General features: G+C 39.5%; 1 non-coding gene across 1 annotated transcript; it reads left to right on the plus strand.

Annotated features, from left to right (window-relative positions):
* Positions 1 to 2521: 2521 nt before the first annotated feature.
* Positions 2522 to 2715, plus strand: LOC119473987. Its single transcript, XR_005203269.1, has one exon.
* Positions 2716 to 14084: the final 11369 nt, after the last annotated feature.

Genomic DNA, 14084 nt, shown 5'->3' on the forward strand with positions numbered 1-14084 from the left:
TTGGAATGCTCTTACAATCTGCCTGGCAAACTCCTCCACATCTGCCAAGACCCAGCTTAAACCCCACTTCCCTATTGCTTTGTAGGGACATGGATGAATCTGGAAGCCATCATTCTTAGCAAACTGACACAAGAACAGAAAATCAAACACTGCATGTTTGCACTCACAGGCGGGTGTTGAACAATGAGAACACGTGACACAGGGAGGGAAGCATCACGCACTGGGGTCTGTTGGGGGTGCTAAGGGAGGGACAGCAGGGGGTGGGGAGGTTGGGGAGTGATAACATGGGGAGAAATGCCAGATATAGGTGATGGGAGGATGGAGACAGCAAACCACCTTGCCATGTATGTACCTATGTAACAATCCTGCATGATTTGCATATGTACCCCAGAACCTAAAGTACAATAAAAAATAATAATAAATAACATATTATATTTAAAAAAAAAAAACTCCTCTTACTCCTCCTAGAATTCATTGCTTTTGTTTTCATGTTGCCACTTTATTCAGCATTAGTTTCACTAATTTCTACTCATTCTAATGAACTTAGTATATTTCTCCTTACTAGACTTTATGCTTCTTGAAAACAAGGTCTCATTTATTCATCTTTTTATGCCTAGCATATGGTTTTTAGTTGACGCTTAATACACATTTGTTAGATGGTTGTTCGTCTATCCCACTTTCATATGTGAAAGATAGACTTTCTTTGAAGATCTAGGTAAAATGCCACTTCTGAAAAACCTCTCGACTCCCCAAGGTCAGGGGCTGCTCTCTGTAACACAGTAGTTCACAAACAAATCTACTGTGTCAGTTATACCAGTCCCTTACCTTGTTCAGGTGTAGAGCTGAGGGCCTTCAGTTTGTAGGCTCAGCCCTGCTCAGTTCCTTGGCTAAATCCTGACAAAGGAAGCTATTGCAGGAGTGATTTCAGACCCACCAGTGAGTGTCTTACCACACCCCTCTCAAAACCACCAGTAACAACAACAACTTTTTTTTTTTTTTCAGAACTCTCATATCTTTATCTGCCAGCCCTCTCTCTCTAGAAACTGAACCTGTATAGCCTTCATCTGGGAAGCCTATTCCAAATCAGAGGATTTTTTAGGAATCATAACATTCTGTCTTTCTGCTCTTAGTATTCCTACCCCACCTGAGAAATCAGTGCTCAACCAGATAGAGCCTAATATTGCAGACTGAATTGTTTTCCGCTATGTTAAGGAAGAATGACCTCACAGCCAGGATATTTTTTCTGACCAGGGACAGCTATGTCTGTTTTCTGCTTTGTTCTTCCCCCAAGAGCCTGGAGCTAATTGTACAGTAACAATGTTTAATAATCCATAATGCTTAACACAATGACTTCCCATAATAGATGCTTTACATGAGTGAATGGACAGATGAGTATCCAGTTTTATATACGTAGAAATGGATGTTTAAAATATATACATATATATGTGTGTGTGTGTATATATGACGTATATGTGCACTTATATATATGTGTATACAAATATAAACTATATATATATATATATATATATATATATATATGAAGTAATGGGAACTGTGGTGAAAACCTTGTCTACAGGAGACAGCTATCCCTTGGCCCTAGTCATTTCTTGACACATGAGAACATGGGTCCAGGAATACCAGATTTACTACCTTTTCAAGAAAAACTGAACACTCAGATTTTTCTGTGAATCTTTTGATATTTTGGTGGGAAGAACCATGGTTCATGCCCAGTGCACCTGTGGGATAAAACAGATTAACAGGTAGTTAAGTCAGATATTAACAAGGGTAAAACATATAGGACAGTTGTCTCTGATTTTTAGTGCTAGCTGAGCGTCACTATTTCCGGAAAGAAGGGACAATGGCAAAAATTTCATGTACAAGAGTCATCATGAAAGAAACCAGCTTGATTCTTTTCTCTGCCACTGTTCTCTTCAGCCTGTGATATGTCACTGCCAAAATAAGAAAATCCAGGAAGTGAGTGCCTGGTGGCGTCAGTAATCTGAGACAGATAATTTGAGTGATGCTGATTGAAGAATAACTGTGGTCTGATAAGAAGATTAGGATGATTCCTTTATTATTTCCTGCCAATGGCTTATTAGAGGAAGAGCCTGGCACAATATGGGATTAATAAATATTTGTTAAATGCATGAATGAATATTGTTCTATATTTATAGAAATTTTTAGATAAGGTTCAGTATTTTTTTCTGAGAAAATTCTCCATAATCAAGGGCCTTACCAGATAAAGTGAAGACATTATGTTAAGTGAAATAAGTCAAGCACAAAAGTACAAATATTGTATGATTTCACTTACATAAAGTACCTAGAATAACCACATTTATAGAAACAGAAATAGAATGGCAATTACCAGGTAGTGGGAGTGTCAGTAATGGAGAGTTGTTTAATGGGTAGAGTTTCAGTTTGGGACATTGAGAATGGTCTAGTGATGGATAGTAGTGTTATATGCACAAAAGTGTGAATATACTTAATCCTACTGAATTGTTCACTTAAAGGTGGTTAAAAAATTGTGTTGGGAAAGGCTCCTGTGTTGTTGAAGCTGCTCAGTTGTGGGTGCAGCCTTGTACCAGGCAGCCCAATCCTGGTACAAGACCTAAAGTAAATTCCTAGGAGAAGTCTTTCCTAGGCTGTGAATTTGCAGTAACAGGTGTGCACATCCTAGCAGCAGTTTGATGATCATGTATGAAACTGCAAATAGGACAAAAACAAACAAACAATAAATAAATTGGTTAAAATGGTAAACTGTATATTTTACCACAATAAAGAAGTGTATTATCAGAATTGGAAAAAACCACCTTAAACTTCATATGTAACTAAAAGACAGCCCACATAGCCAAGACAATCCTAAGCAAAAAGAACAAAGCCAGAGGTATCACGCTACCTGATTTCAAATGATATTACAGGCTACAGTAATCAAAACAGCATGATACTGGTACCAAAACAGAGATATAGACCAATGGAACAGAAAAGAGGCCTCAGAGGCAAGGCCACATATCTACAACCATCTGATCTTTAACAAACCTGACAAAAACAAGCAATGGGGAAAGGATTCCCTGTTTAATAAATGGTGTTGGGAAAACTGGCTAGCCATGTGCAGAAAACGGAAACTGGACCCCTTCCTGACACATTACACTAAAATTAACTCCAGATGGATTAAAGACTTAAACATAACACCTAGTATCATAAAAACCCTAGAAGAAAACTTAGGCAAAACCATTCAGGACATAGGCATAGGCAAGGACTTCATGACTAAAACACCAAAAGCACTGGCAACAAAAGCCAAAATAGACAAATGGGACCTAATTAAACTCCAGAGCTTTTGTGCAGCAAAACAAACAATCATTAGAGTGAACTGGCAACCAACAGATGTGAAAAATTTTTGCAATCTGCCCATCTGACAATGGGCTAATATCCAGAATCTACAAAGAACTAAAACAGATTTATAAGAAAAAAAACAGCCCCATTCAAAAGTAGGCAAAGGATATGAACACTTTTCAAAAGAAGACATTTATGAGGCCAAGAAACATATAAAATATGCTCATCATCACTGGTCGTTAGAAAAATGCAAATCAAAACCACATTGAGATATCATCTCAGGCCAGTTAGAATGGCGATCATTAAAAAATCTGGAGACAACAGATGCTGGAGAGGATGTGGAGAAATAGGAACATTTTTACACTGTTGGTGGGAGTGTAAATTAGTGCAACCGTTGTGGGAGACAGTGTGGCGATTCCTCAAGGATCTAGAAATAGAAATTCCATTTGACCCAGCAATCCCATTACTGTATATATATTCCAAAGGATCATAAATTGCTGGGATTACAGGCATGAGCCACTGAGGCTGGCCTAGTTTTAGATAGCTTTAAACATTGATGTAATGTGGCAAGGCCCATGGCATGGTTATTTTCTATTGGGGTTTGTTTATCAGAAGTATGCTTCTGACTTTCAGAAGAATATGAGAGGAAAGCATGATGTCCACCTCTCTTTCTCCATCCTCATTTCTAGTCACTCAAGTCCCATATAACCTCACGCCTAGACAATTACATTAGTGTTCTACTTTTAACTCTTTTCTCATTCAATGTATACTGCACTATTTAATCATAGTGATTTTCCAAAATATAACCTTTTCCTAATAGATTATTTCCTATTTCACAAAGATCATATCTAGCATGGGTGCTCTTAACTTCCTACTCTTCCCCTACTTCTATAAACATCTCTGCATGCTGTGACCTTGCCTGCTTTCCCTGTTCCAGAAGGAGAAGGAGAGTTTTACACTCCTACTTCCTAGCTAAGGCTAATCCAGTCACCTGTTCTCTGGCTTTCATTCCCTCCCACCTTCTCCAAGACCTACAGCTATCAGCTGTCTTTTCTTTCCTGTGTCTTTAGCTTCTTCCTCTCTTTCAGCTCCTTCCCTCTCACCTAGAAACAAGCTCCAGTCATTCACAGTTTGCAAAACAAACAGTACTTTTCTCACCATCCTGAATTCCTCCTTCTATTCATTCTTAAACTTCTTGAAAGACTGAGGCCTGTTCACTTTCCCCACTTTCTTTCCACTCCTACAGGCTCCTGCCCTCCCTCAATTGAAACTGCTCTATGAATGTTACCCATGGCTGCTTAGGTGCCAAATCCAATAAGCAGTTTTCATTATTTATTTATCCAATTTGTCTGCAGTTTTGACAATGTTGCCTTTTTTTTTCCTGGAGGAAAGTTTATTATTTCATATATATATGTGTGTTTTTTTATTGCACTTTAGGTTCTGGGGTACATGTGCAAATCATGCAGGATTGTTGCATAGGTACACACATGGCAATGTGGTTTGTTGCCTCCATCCCCCTGTCACCTATATCTGGAATTTCTCCCCATGTTATCCCTCCCCAACCTCCCTACCCTCTGCTGTCCCTCCCCTAGTCCCCCACAACCGACCCCAGTGTGTGATGCTCCCTTCCCCTTATCCATGTGTTCTCATTGTTCAGCACCCACCTATGAGAGAGAATATGCAGTGTTTTATTTTCTGTTCTTGTGTCAGTTTGCTGAGAATGACAGTTTCCAGATTCAGCCATGTCCCTACGAAGGACATGAACTCATCGTTTTTTATGGCAGCATAGTATTCCGTGGTGTATATGTGCCACATTATCTTTGTTGGTTTAAAGTCTATTTTATCAGAGACTAGGATTGAAACTCCTGCTTTTTTTTTTTTTTGCTCTTCATTTGCTTAGTAAATCTTCCTCCAGCCCTTTATTTTGAGCCCATGTGTGTCCTTGCACATGAGATGGGTTTCTTGAATACAACACACTGATGGGTTTTGACTTTTTATCCAATTTGCCAGTCTATGTCTTTTGATTGGGGCATTTAGCCCATTTACATTTAAGGTTAATATTGTTATGTGTGAATTTGATCCTGCCATTTTGATGCAAGCTGTATGTTTTGCCTGTTAGTTGATGTAGTTTCTTCACTGTGTTGATGGTCTTTCCCATTTGGTACATTTTTGGAGTGGCTGGTACTAGTTGCTGGTACTAGTTGTTCCTTTCCATGTTTAGTGCTTCTGCCTTCTTGTAAGGCAGACCTGGTAGTGATGAAATCTCTCAGCAACTGCTTGTTCGTAAAGGATTTTATTTCTCCTTCACTTATGTAGCTTAGTTTGGCTGGATATGAAATTCTAGGTTGAAAATACTTTTCTTTAAGAATGTTGAATATTGGCCCCCACTCTCTTCTGGCTTGTAGGGTTTCTGCTGAGAAATCCACTGTGAGTCTGATGGGCTTCCCTTTATGGGTAACCCAACCTTTCTCTCTGCCTTCCCTTAGCATTTTTTTCCTTCATTTCAACCATGTAAATCTGACGATTATGTGCCTGTGGTTGCCCTTCTTGAGGAATATCTTTGTGGTGTTCTCTGTATTTCCTGGACTTGAATGTTGGCCTGCCTTGCTAGATTGGGGAAGTTCTCCTTGATAATATCCTGAAGAGTGTTTTCCAGCATGGATTCATTCTCTACGTCACATTCAGGTACACCTATCAAACGTAGATTAGGTCCTTTCACATGATCCCGTATTTCTTGTAGGCTTTGTTCATTTCTTTTCACTGTTTTTTCTCTAATCTTGCCTTCTTATTTTATTTAATTGAGTTGATCTTCAGTCTCTGACATCCTTTCTTCTGTTTCGTCAGTTTGTCTATTGAAACTTGTGTATGCTTTGCAAAGTTCTCATGTTGTGTTTTTCAGCACCATCAAGTCATTAATGTTGTTCTCTAAGCTGTTTATTCTCATTAGCATTTCATCTAACCTTTGTTCAAGGTTCTCAGTTTCTTTGCATTGAGTTAGAACATGTTCTTGTAGCTCAGAGAAGTTTGTTATTACCAACCTTCTGAAGCCTGTTTCAGTCAATTCATCAGACTCATTCTCCATCCAGCTTTGTTCCCTTGCTTGTGAGATGAGGAGTTGTGATCCCTTGGAGGAGGAGAAGCATTCTGGTTTTTGATGTCTTCATCCTTTTTGCACTGGTTTCTTCCGATCTTCCTGAATTTATCTGCCTGTGGTCTTTTTAGTTGGTGACTTTCAGATGGGATCTCTGGGTGGATGTCCTTTTTGTTGATGTTGAAATTATTTTTTCTGTTTTTTAGTTTTCCTTCTAACAGGCCCCTCTGCTGCAGGACTGCTGGGGGTCCACTCCAGACCCTGCTTGCTTCGGGATCATCTGCAGTGGCTGCAGAACATTAATGGTTGCTGCCAGTTTCTTCTTCTGTTATCTTTGTCCCAGAAGGGTACCCACCAGATGTCAGCCTGAGCTCTCCTTTATGAGGCATCTCTTTGGATATACAGGGGTCATGGAGCTACTTGCAGAGACAGTTTGTCCCTTATAGGAGCACAAGTGCTGAGCTGTGAGCTCCATTGTTCCATTCAGAGCTGCTGGGCAGGTACGTTTAAGTCTGCTGCAGCAGAACTCATGACCACCTTTTTTCCCAGGTGCTCTGTTCTGGGAAGGTGGGGCTTTATTTATAAGTTCCTGATGTGCTGCTGCCTTTTTTCAGAGATTCCCTGCCCAGCAAGGAGGTAGTCTAGTCAGTAGGCCAGCAGAGGCATTGCTGAGCTGCCATGAACTCTGCCTAGCTGTTGTTTGAACTTCCTTGCAGTTTTGTTTACAGAGGTACAGTTAGAACTGCCTTGGTAATGGCGGTCTGCCTCAGTAATGGCGGACTGCCTTGGTAATGGCAGACTGCCTCGGTAATGGCAGACTGCCTCAGTAAAAGTGGATTGCCTCAGTAATGGTGGACTGCCTCGGTAATGGTGGACTGCCTCGGTAATGGCTGTCGACCTTCCCCCCACCGAACTGGACTATCCTGCGTCCAGTTGCACTTGCTGCAAAACTTTTAATCCAGAGCATTTCAGATTGCCGGTCTTTGTGGGGATGTGACCCACCAAGCTAGATCACCTGGCTCCCTGTCTCAGCCCCCTTTTTTCAGTTGAATGGGTGGCTCTGTCTCACAGGCATTCCAGGGGCCAGTTGAAATGGCTGCCCAGATTTGTGTGAGTTTTTGTGTGGAGACCCGCTGCGCCATCTGAAACAACCATGCTGGAAACTCCTGGTGCTTTTCAGCTCCAGAATCTCCTGATCTGTGGGCAGTAATAACTCATTTGGAAATATGGTGATCACTCACCCTCTGCATTGTTCTCGCTGGGAACTGCACTCCAGAGCTGTTCCTATTTGGCCATCTTGGCTTTTAAAATCTTTCTTGCCCTGGCTTCCAGGGAACCACTTCCCTTAATTCTATAATTGTTCCTTCTCCCTTTCCTCTGTCTACCCTCAACTATTGTGCATTCTATTTTCCCCTTTGAAGTCCCTTCTCAGCCTGCGCAGAGGTGACAATTCCAGACCAATGACATCACCATAGGCTAATGACTCCCAAATCTCTCCCTCAGCCTCAGCATTCTCCCATTTTCTAAACTCAGTTGCAAACTGAACATATCCACCTGGATGTGCAGCATAATTCCCTTTCCCCTGAGCTACCTCCTAACTCCTGCTTTCCATAGCTTGGTACCTGGCACTGCCAGCTATCAAGTGCCCATGAAGAAACATGGAAAAGATTCTACTTCTTTTCTAAATACCTAATCCAGTTAGGATTGTGTTGTGTGCATTTCACTGAAGTATCTCTTTAAGACTCTTTCCCTTGTCTGTCCTGCCTGGCCCTTTAACTATTTAGCTAATGGTTCTTTAACTAACTATTCACTTCCTCAAATAAGATGGCACCATGTTAAGAATCATATAAAATATTCTTTATTTACCATAACACTGTTTGTAGTAACTTTCAGATCTTTTTAAGAACATCTGGAAATTTAGGCCAGAACTTGATTTTATTAAAAGTTAGAATATAGCCGTGAAATAGCACTTCACATCCATTCGGGTGGCTATTATTTTTTTAAAAAAATAAGAAAATAACATTGTTGGCAAGGATGTGGAGAAATAGAAACCCTTGTGCACTGCCAATGGAAATGTAAAATGATGCCGCCATTGTGGAAAACAGAATGGTGATTCCTCAAAAAATTTAACATGCAATTATCATGATTCAGTGATTCCACTTTTATGTCTATGCACAAGAGAATTAAAAGCGAAGACTAGAACAGATATTTGTACACCATTGTTTGTAAGAGTATCATTCACAATAGCCAAAAGTAGAAATGACCCAAATAACAATCAGTGGATAAATGGATCAGCAAAACATGATATATACATACATATAATGCAATATTTTTTGGCTTTCAAAAAATTAAAATTCTGACACATACTATAACATGGATGAACCTTGAGGACATTATGCTAAGTGAAATAAGCCAGACACAAATGGACAAATGTGGTTCCACTTATCTGAGGTACCTAGAATACTCAAATTTATAGAAACAGAAAGTAGAATGGTGGCTTCCAGGAGCAGTGGGGAAGGCTAACAAGGAGCTGTTTTTTACTGAGTAGAGTGCTATGTGGGATTATAACAAATGTCTTGGAGATGAATAGTGGTGATATTTGTACAACAACATGAATGTATGTAACACCGCTGAATTGTACACATAAAAATTGTTAATATGGTAAATTTTATGTTACGTACCTTTTCCTACAATTAAAAAATATTAGACTGTATTTATCAAACTTTTCAAAACTTTCATTTCTTTAACATTCTGGGAGAATTTACTCTGTCCTAAATGATACATGGGGATAGGAACTAACTGAAGCGAGTGATCTCTTGGCAGAATCAGCGATGTCAATGGGCAATTTGAAATCTCTGGGTGAAAAGAAATGGAGAGGATCTGTAGATGTCAGAGTGATCTGCCGCAAAACCTGCCTTGTCTGCTTGCATCTCTCCAGATGCTCGGCAGTGGAGTGTGAGTTTCTCAGCTTGAACTGGACTCTTCTACTTCTGTTAAAGGAAACATTAACCCAGTGCACCCAAGAAGAAAATAGAACTATTCCCAGGCCCCTCCCCCCCCAAAAAAAACATGTTTAAAACACATGCATTTGTAGAGTAATTACAAAGCAATCCAAATGCTGAGTAACAGACAAAAGCAATTCAAGATCAGAACAAAGTCTTTGGGAGCTCTAACAGGGAAATATGTGTTTCATTGTTAAATGCCAAAGTAAATACAGCATGCAAACCCAAAACTGCTTATCTGTGTGGTTTTCATAGTGTCAATATATATGCAAAGTTGGTCTGGCTGCACTGAAAGCCATTAAAGGTCATGGAAGTAAAAACAAAAGTCAGACTGTCTGTGTGAACCTTTGGCAAGCAAGTGCCAAGTTTCTTCGTCATAGTCTCAGTTCTGAAGAAGTGAGCGAGAGGTGGCAGTAATGGTCTTTCTCTCTCTCTCTCTCTCTGCCTCTCTCTCTTTCTTTCTCAATTGTAAATTAAAGCATTATTTTCTTTGAGTCCCAGCAAATAGAATTCAATATTACAGTTAAAGTTACCAATGAAAGAGATGTCCTGTTCTTTTAAATATCTATTTACTGTAATGCATATTGCACCATGGTTAAAATGAGAACTTTTTCCTTTTAAATTGACCTGCTTTGGGGAAAATACAGGCAATCCCTTCAAAATTTCCTCCTTCTTGTCAAATCAAAATTGCTTCAGATAAGTAAAGACCACAGGAATACTCACTGTAGCCACATAGATTCAAGATGCCAGAAATAGCAGATCACATATTTTTCTTTAGTTGTGCAACACAGCTTTTTAGTACAGCTCAGGAAGCTGCTGAAATGGTAGGTAGATAAGTATAACAAATTATATTGGTTGAAAAAGGAGCTACACTCAGTGGGATGAATTTGCCTTGGTATTTACTTTACTTGGCAACTGGGTACTGGAGATTTTTTTGTTTGTTTATTTTGTTTTGTAGCAGGAGTGGAAAAGTATGGAAATGAAGCAGTATGTCAATTTTACAAGCATTTACAGAATGACTACTATATGTGGGACACTCTGTTAGGTACATTTATGAGTTACTTAAAGCTCACAAATGTTGAGTAATTTCCCCCAAGGTCTCATTGCTAATAAATAACAGAACATAGGCCATTGTAATTCTAAAGTCCAAGCTTTTAACCTCTATCCTACGTTACCGCTCAATTACATTTGTTAAAAGGGCAAGATTCTGCGTTATGTATTCCTGTATCTGGACTTCCCTCATACCCCTGGATCAGAGTTCTCCCCAACACAATTTCCCTTTCCTCAGTCCTCTCCTATGAATCAAGACAGTTAAGAGGTCTTACTCATTGATGCTCATTACAAGTTCCATGCTGCTGCTACTACAACTACTATTGCTACAGTTAACAGCACTAGTTCTATTATAATGTTACAGTTACTAACAATGAGAATTGATAAAATGCATTGAGTACTTACTATATGGATGGAACTCTGGTAAGAATTTTGCACTTGATCTTAGCCAAAAGGCCAAGATTGCTAGAGATTTTGTAAGCCTTATTTCATGTAACACTTTCAATGGTAGTTGGAGGTGCATGCACTGGAAATAGACTTTTCTGGGGTTAGGTGCTAGCCTATTTATTCATTAGCTGTGTGACCATGGGCAAGTTGTTTAACTTTCTGGACTCTTGATTTCTGCATCTGTAAAAATGGAAATAATAAAAATATCTAAGAGAAGTCTGGGGGAAATTAAATAATGTAATTTAAAGAAATGGCTAGCACACCTGATAAATATTGGCTATAAGTTAATTAATAAATTAACTATTAATAAAAATACTATTAATAGTTTCAGCCATTGGTAAACTCCCTGTCATGTTCATACTGCCCAGCTATGAAGAATTTCATGTTGGTTTATTTTTTATAACTATTTTTTTTTTAATTTCAGTTCCCTATCTGAAGCCCTATTTTGATCTCTAGTCCAATTGTCTGGATTCTTAGCACTCTGTTTTATTACAGGGGACTGGATCTTGTCCATAACTGCTGGTGAGTTTCTGGGTGAGCCGCTGCATATCACCCACTTTTGCCTAAGATCTCACGTAAGTCAGGGCATGCATCATTATAGTTACAGAGGATTCAAAGGTGAAAAGAAATAGTCGTGTCCTAAAACAAATTAAAATCTTTATAAAATCAGAACTATCATATCAAACGTAACTTACACATCTGCCTAGATCCCAGTGGCCTTGCCTTCACTGCCCCCCAGGCCATTAGCCTCTCCTTGGAAGCCTCTGTGGTACACTTAACTCTATTACTCATGTAGTTCTGCTGAATGGAGACAACTAATTGCTTCTCCAAGAATATTAGCCCTCTGCCTTGGTTGCCACTGGGCAACCAGATAACCAGCCATATGCTCAGAGTCTCTGGCTGCTTCTGCCATTTATGTATTCAGATGAAACACTTCACCACAGGGCATGGTTTTTGGCTTCCTGATCAGCCAGATATTACATCTGGAAGTACAGGAAAATTAACTCCCTGTGGGATCAATTTGAGCCAAAGTAAGGAAGCAAGCAGTAACTCTCTCTCCTCTCTCCCTTCAGACCTTAGGTTTCCAGTGTAGCTGAGCAATAAACGTAGCAAGAGATTCAGTCTCTCTATGGCTTATTTTGAAGCTGTGGCTAGCATGATAACCTTCTGTTACTTCTCATCCTTCCCAAGCTCACTTCCTTTTCCCTCACTCTCACTGCCCTGGGATTGTACCTTCCATACAAAGTTTAATCATTTAACCCATGCCTCAGGGTCTGTTTCCTAGGGAACTCAGGCTAAGAAAAACATGGGTAGAACCATTAGGCACATTCTGATAACCTCCCTAATAGAGTTACTAGAGGCACTTTGGGGACCTGGAGGAGGAAGAGAGGATTAATTTAGCTGGACCTTAATACCAAGAATGGTTAATATTTACTACTTGCTAAATGTCAGTCACTGTCTAGTGAGCTTCACACATATTATGATTTTCCTCATTTTGCATATGAGTAAGCCAAAGCATAGCAAAGTTAAATAACTTACTCCAGGTCATACAGCCTACTAGTAGAAGAGTTTGAATTCAAATTTTACCATAAAGCCAATGCTCATAATTACTAGTCTTTGAAAATGTTATGCAAAATGAAATGAGGGACTGGGCTTGGTGGCTCACGCCTGTCATCCTAGCACTTTGGGAGGTTGAAGTGGACTGGTCCCTTGTGTCTAGGAGTTCGAGACCAACCTCTGGGCAACATGGTGAAACCCCGTCTCTATTGACGATGTTTTTAAAAATGCAGTGAGGGAAGATAATCAAATTGAATAGACTTTGGAGCTTCAAAATTTGAGACTGTTGAGCCAAAGAATGAAAGGAGAGTCATTAGGCTTAAGAGAAGAGAAGAGATGGAACATGGAGGGATCCTCATGTAACCTGGTGTTCTTTATGATCATTCCTCCTCACACAAACCTCTCACCACAAGATTCCCCTTCTCCAGCACACACTGCACACTAACATAACTGAACAGTTTTGTCTTCAGGGTTCGCATGTAACCCAGCATTTCCCTCCCACTAACTTTGTTTGCCTAAAAGGAAAAAAGAAAAACATAGAGTTTGCAGATAAATCCTCTCATTCCACATTAGAGATAAGGAGCTTCTAAAAGCAAATATTAGACTTCGTTTTAGCTATAAATGATGTTATCAAACTCTTTCCTGTTTTGATGGAGGAGGACAGTTAGAAGGCAAGAAAGCCCTGGGTCCTGAAAGGGACAGAGCAATCTGGAGGCAGGAAAAATGACCTCGCTAATTATATGATTTATTTATGGTTCTTCGTGGTTCATCTTCATCTGAGACCAAGCAAGAAAGAGCTGGGCATGGCAGTCCTGTGGGGCCATGCTTTGACAAATCATCATGGAAACAGTGATCAGATAATAAACATAAGCAGAGATGTAATCCATGATAGGACATTGATAAAAAATAGAATTCTGTTTGGAATGTCAACTGTTTTAAACAAGGGGAATTGTAATCAGACGCTGGGTATTATGAAACTTAATGACTATTATAGTTCAAATTGAGTTTCAACAAATGTTATTACAAGAAAATATAGAAAGACATCATTTCTAAGCTTAATCTTGGAATGATAGTCAATTTAGTTAAAAAGATATTTGTTATATTTTATCAGTCAATAAGGGATACTATTATAGAGTTCATTTTATAAGGCATACCCTATACGTGTGTGAGATACTAGTGAGGAAGATAAATAGGAAATGTCAATATTTGAAGTAAAAAATTACACCCCTCTGAAATGCCAAAGCATAGCTTTTAAAATAAAATTTCCCATGTATCTTAGTCTATTTACACGACTATGACAAAATGCCATGGATGGGGTAATTTATAAACAGCAGAAGTTTATTACTCATAATTCTGGAAACTGCGAAGCTCAAAGTCAAGGCACCAGCAGATTCAGTGTCTGGTGAGGACTTTGCAGATGACACCTTATTGCTGTGTCCTCACATGGCAGAGGAGACAGAAGGAGTAAACAGGCTCCCTCAAGTGCTTTATAGGGGTGCTAATCCCATTCATGAGGGTGAATTCGTGAGGCCTCTCCTCCAAGGCCCCGCCTCTTAATGCCATCACCTTGATGGTTAGGTTTCAACATATGAATTTTGGAGGAATAC

This window comes from Cebus imitator, unplaced genomic scaffold, assembly GCF_001604975.1.
Source record: "Cebus imitator isolate Cc_AM_T3 unplaced genomic scaffold, Cebus_imitator-1.0 Scaffold199, whole genome shotgun sequence".
Taxonomy (NCBI): Eukaryota; Metazoa; Chordata; class Mammalia; order Primates; family Cebidae; genus Cebus; species Cebus imitator.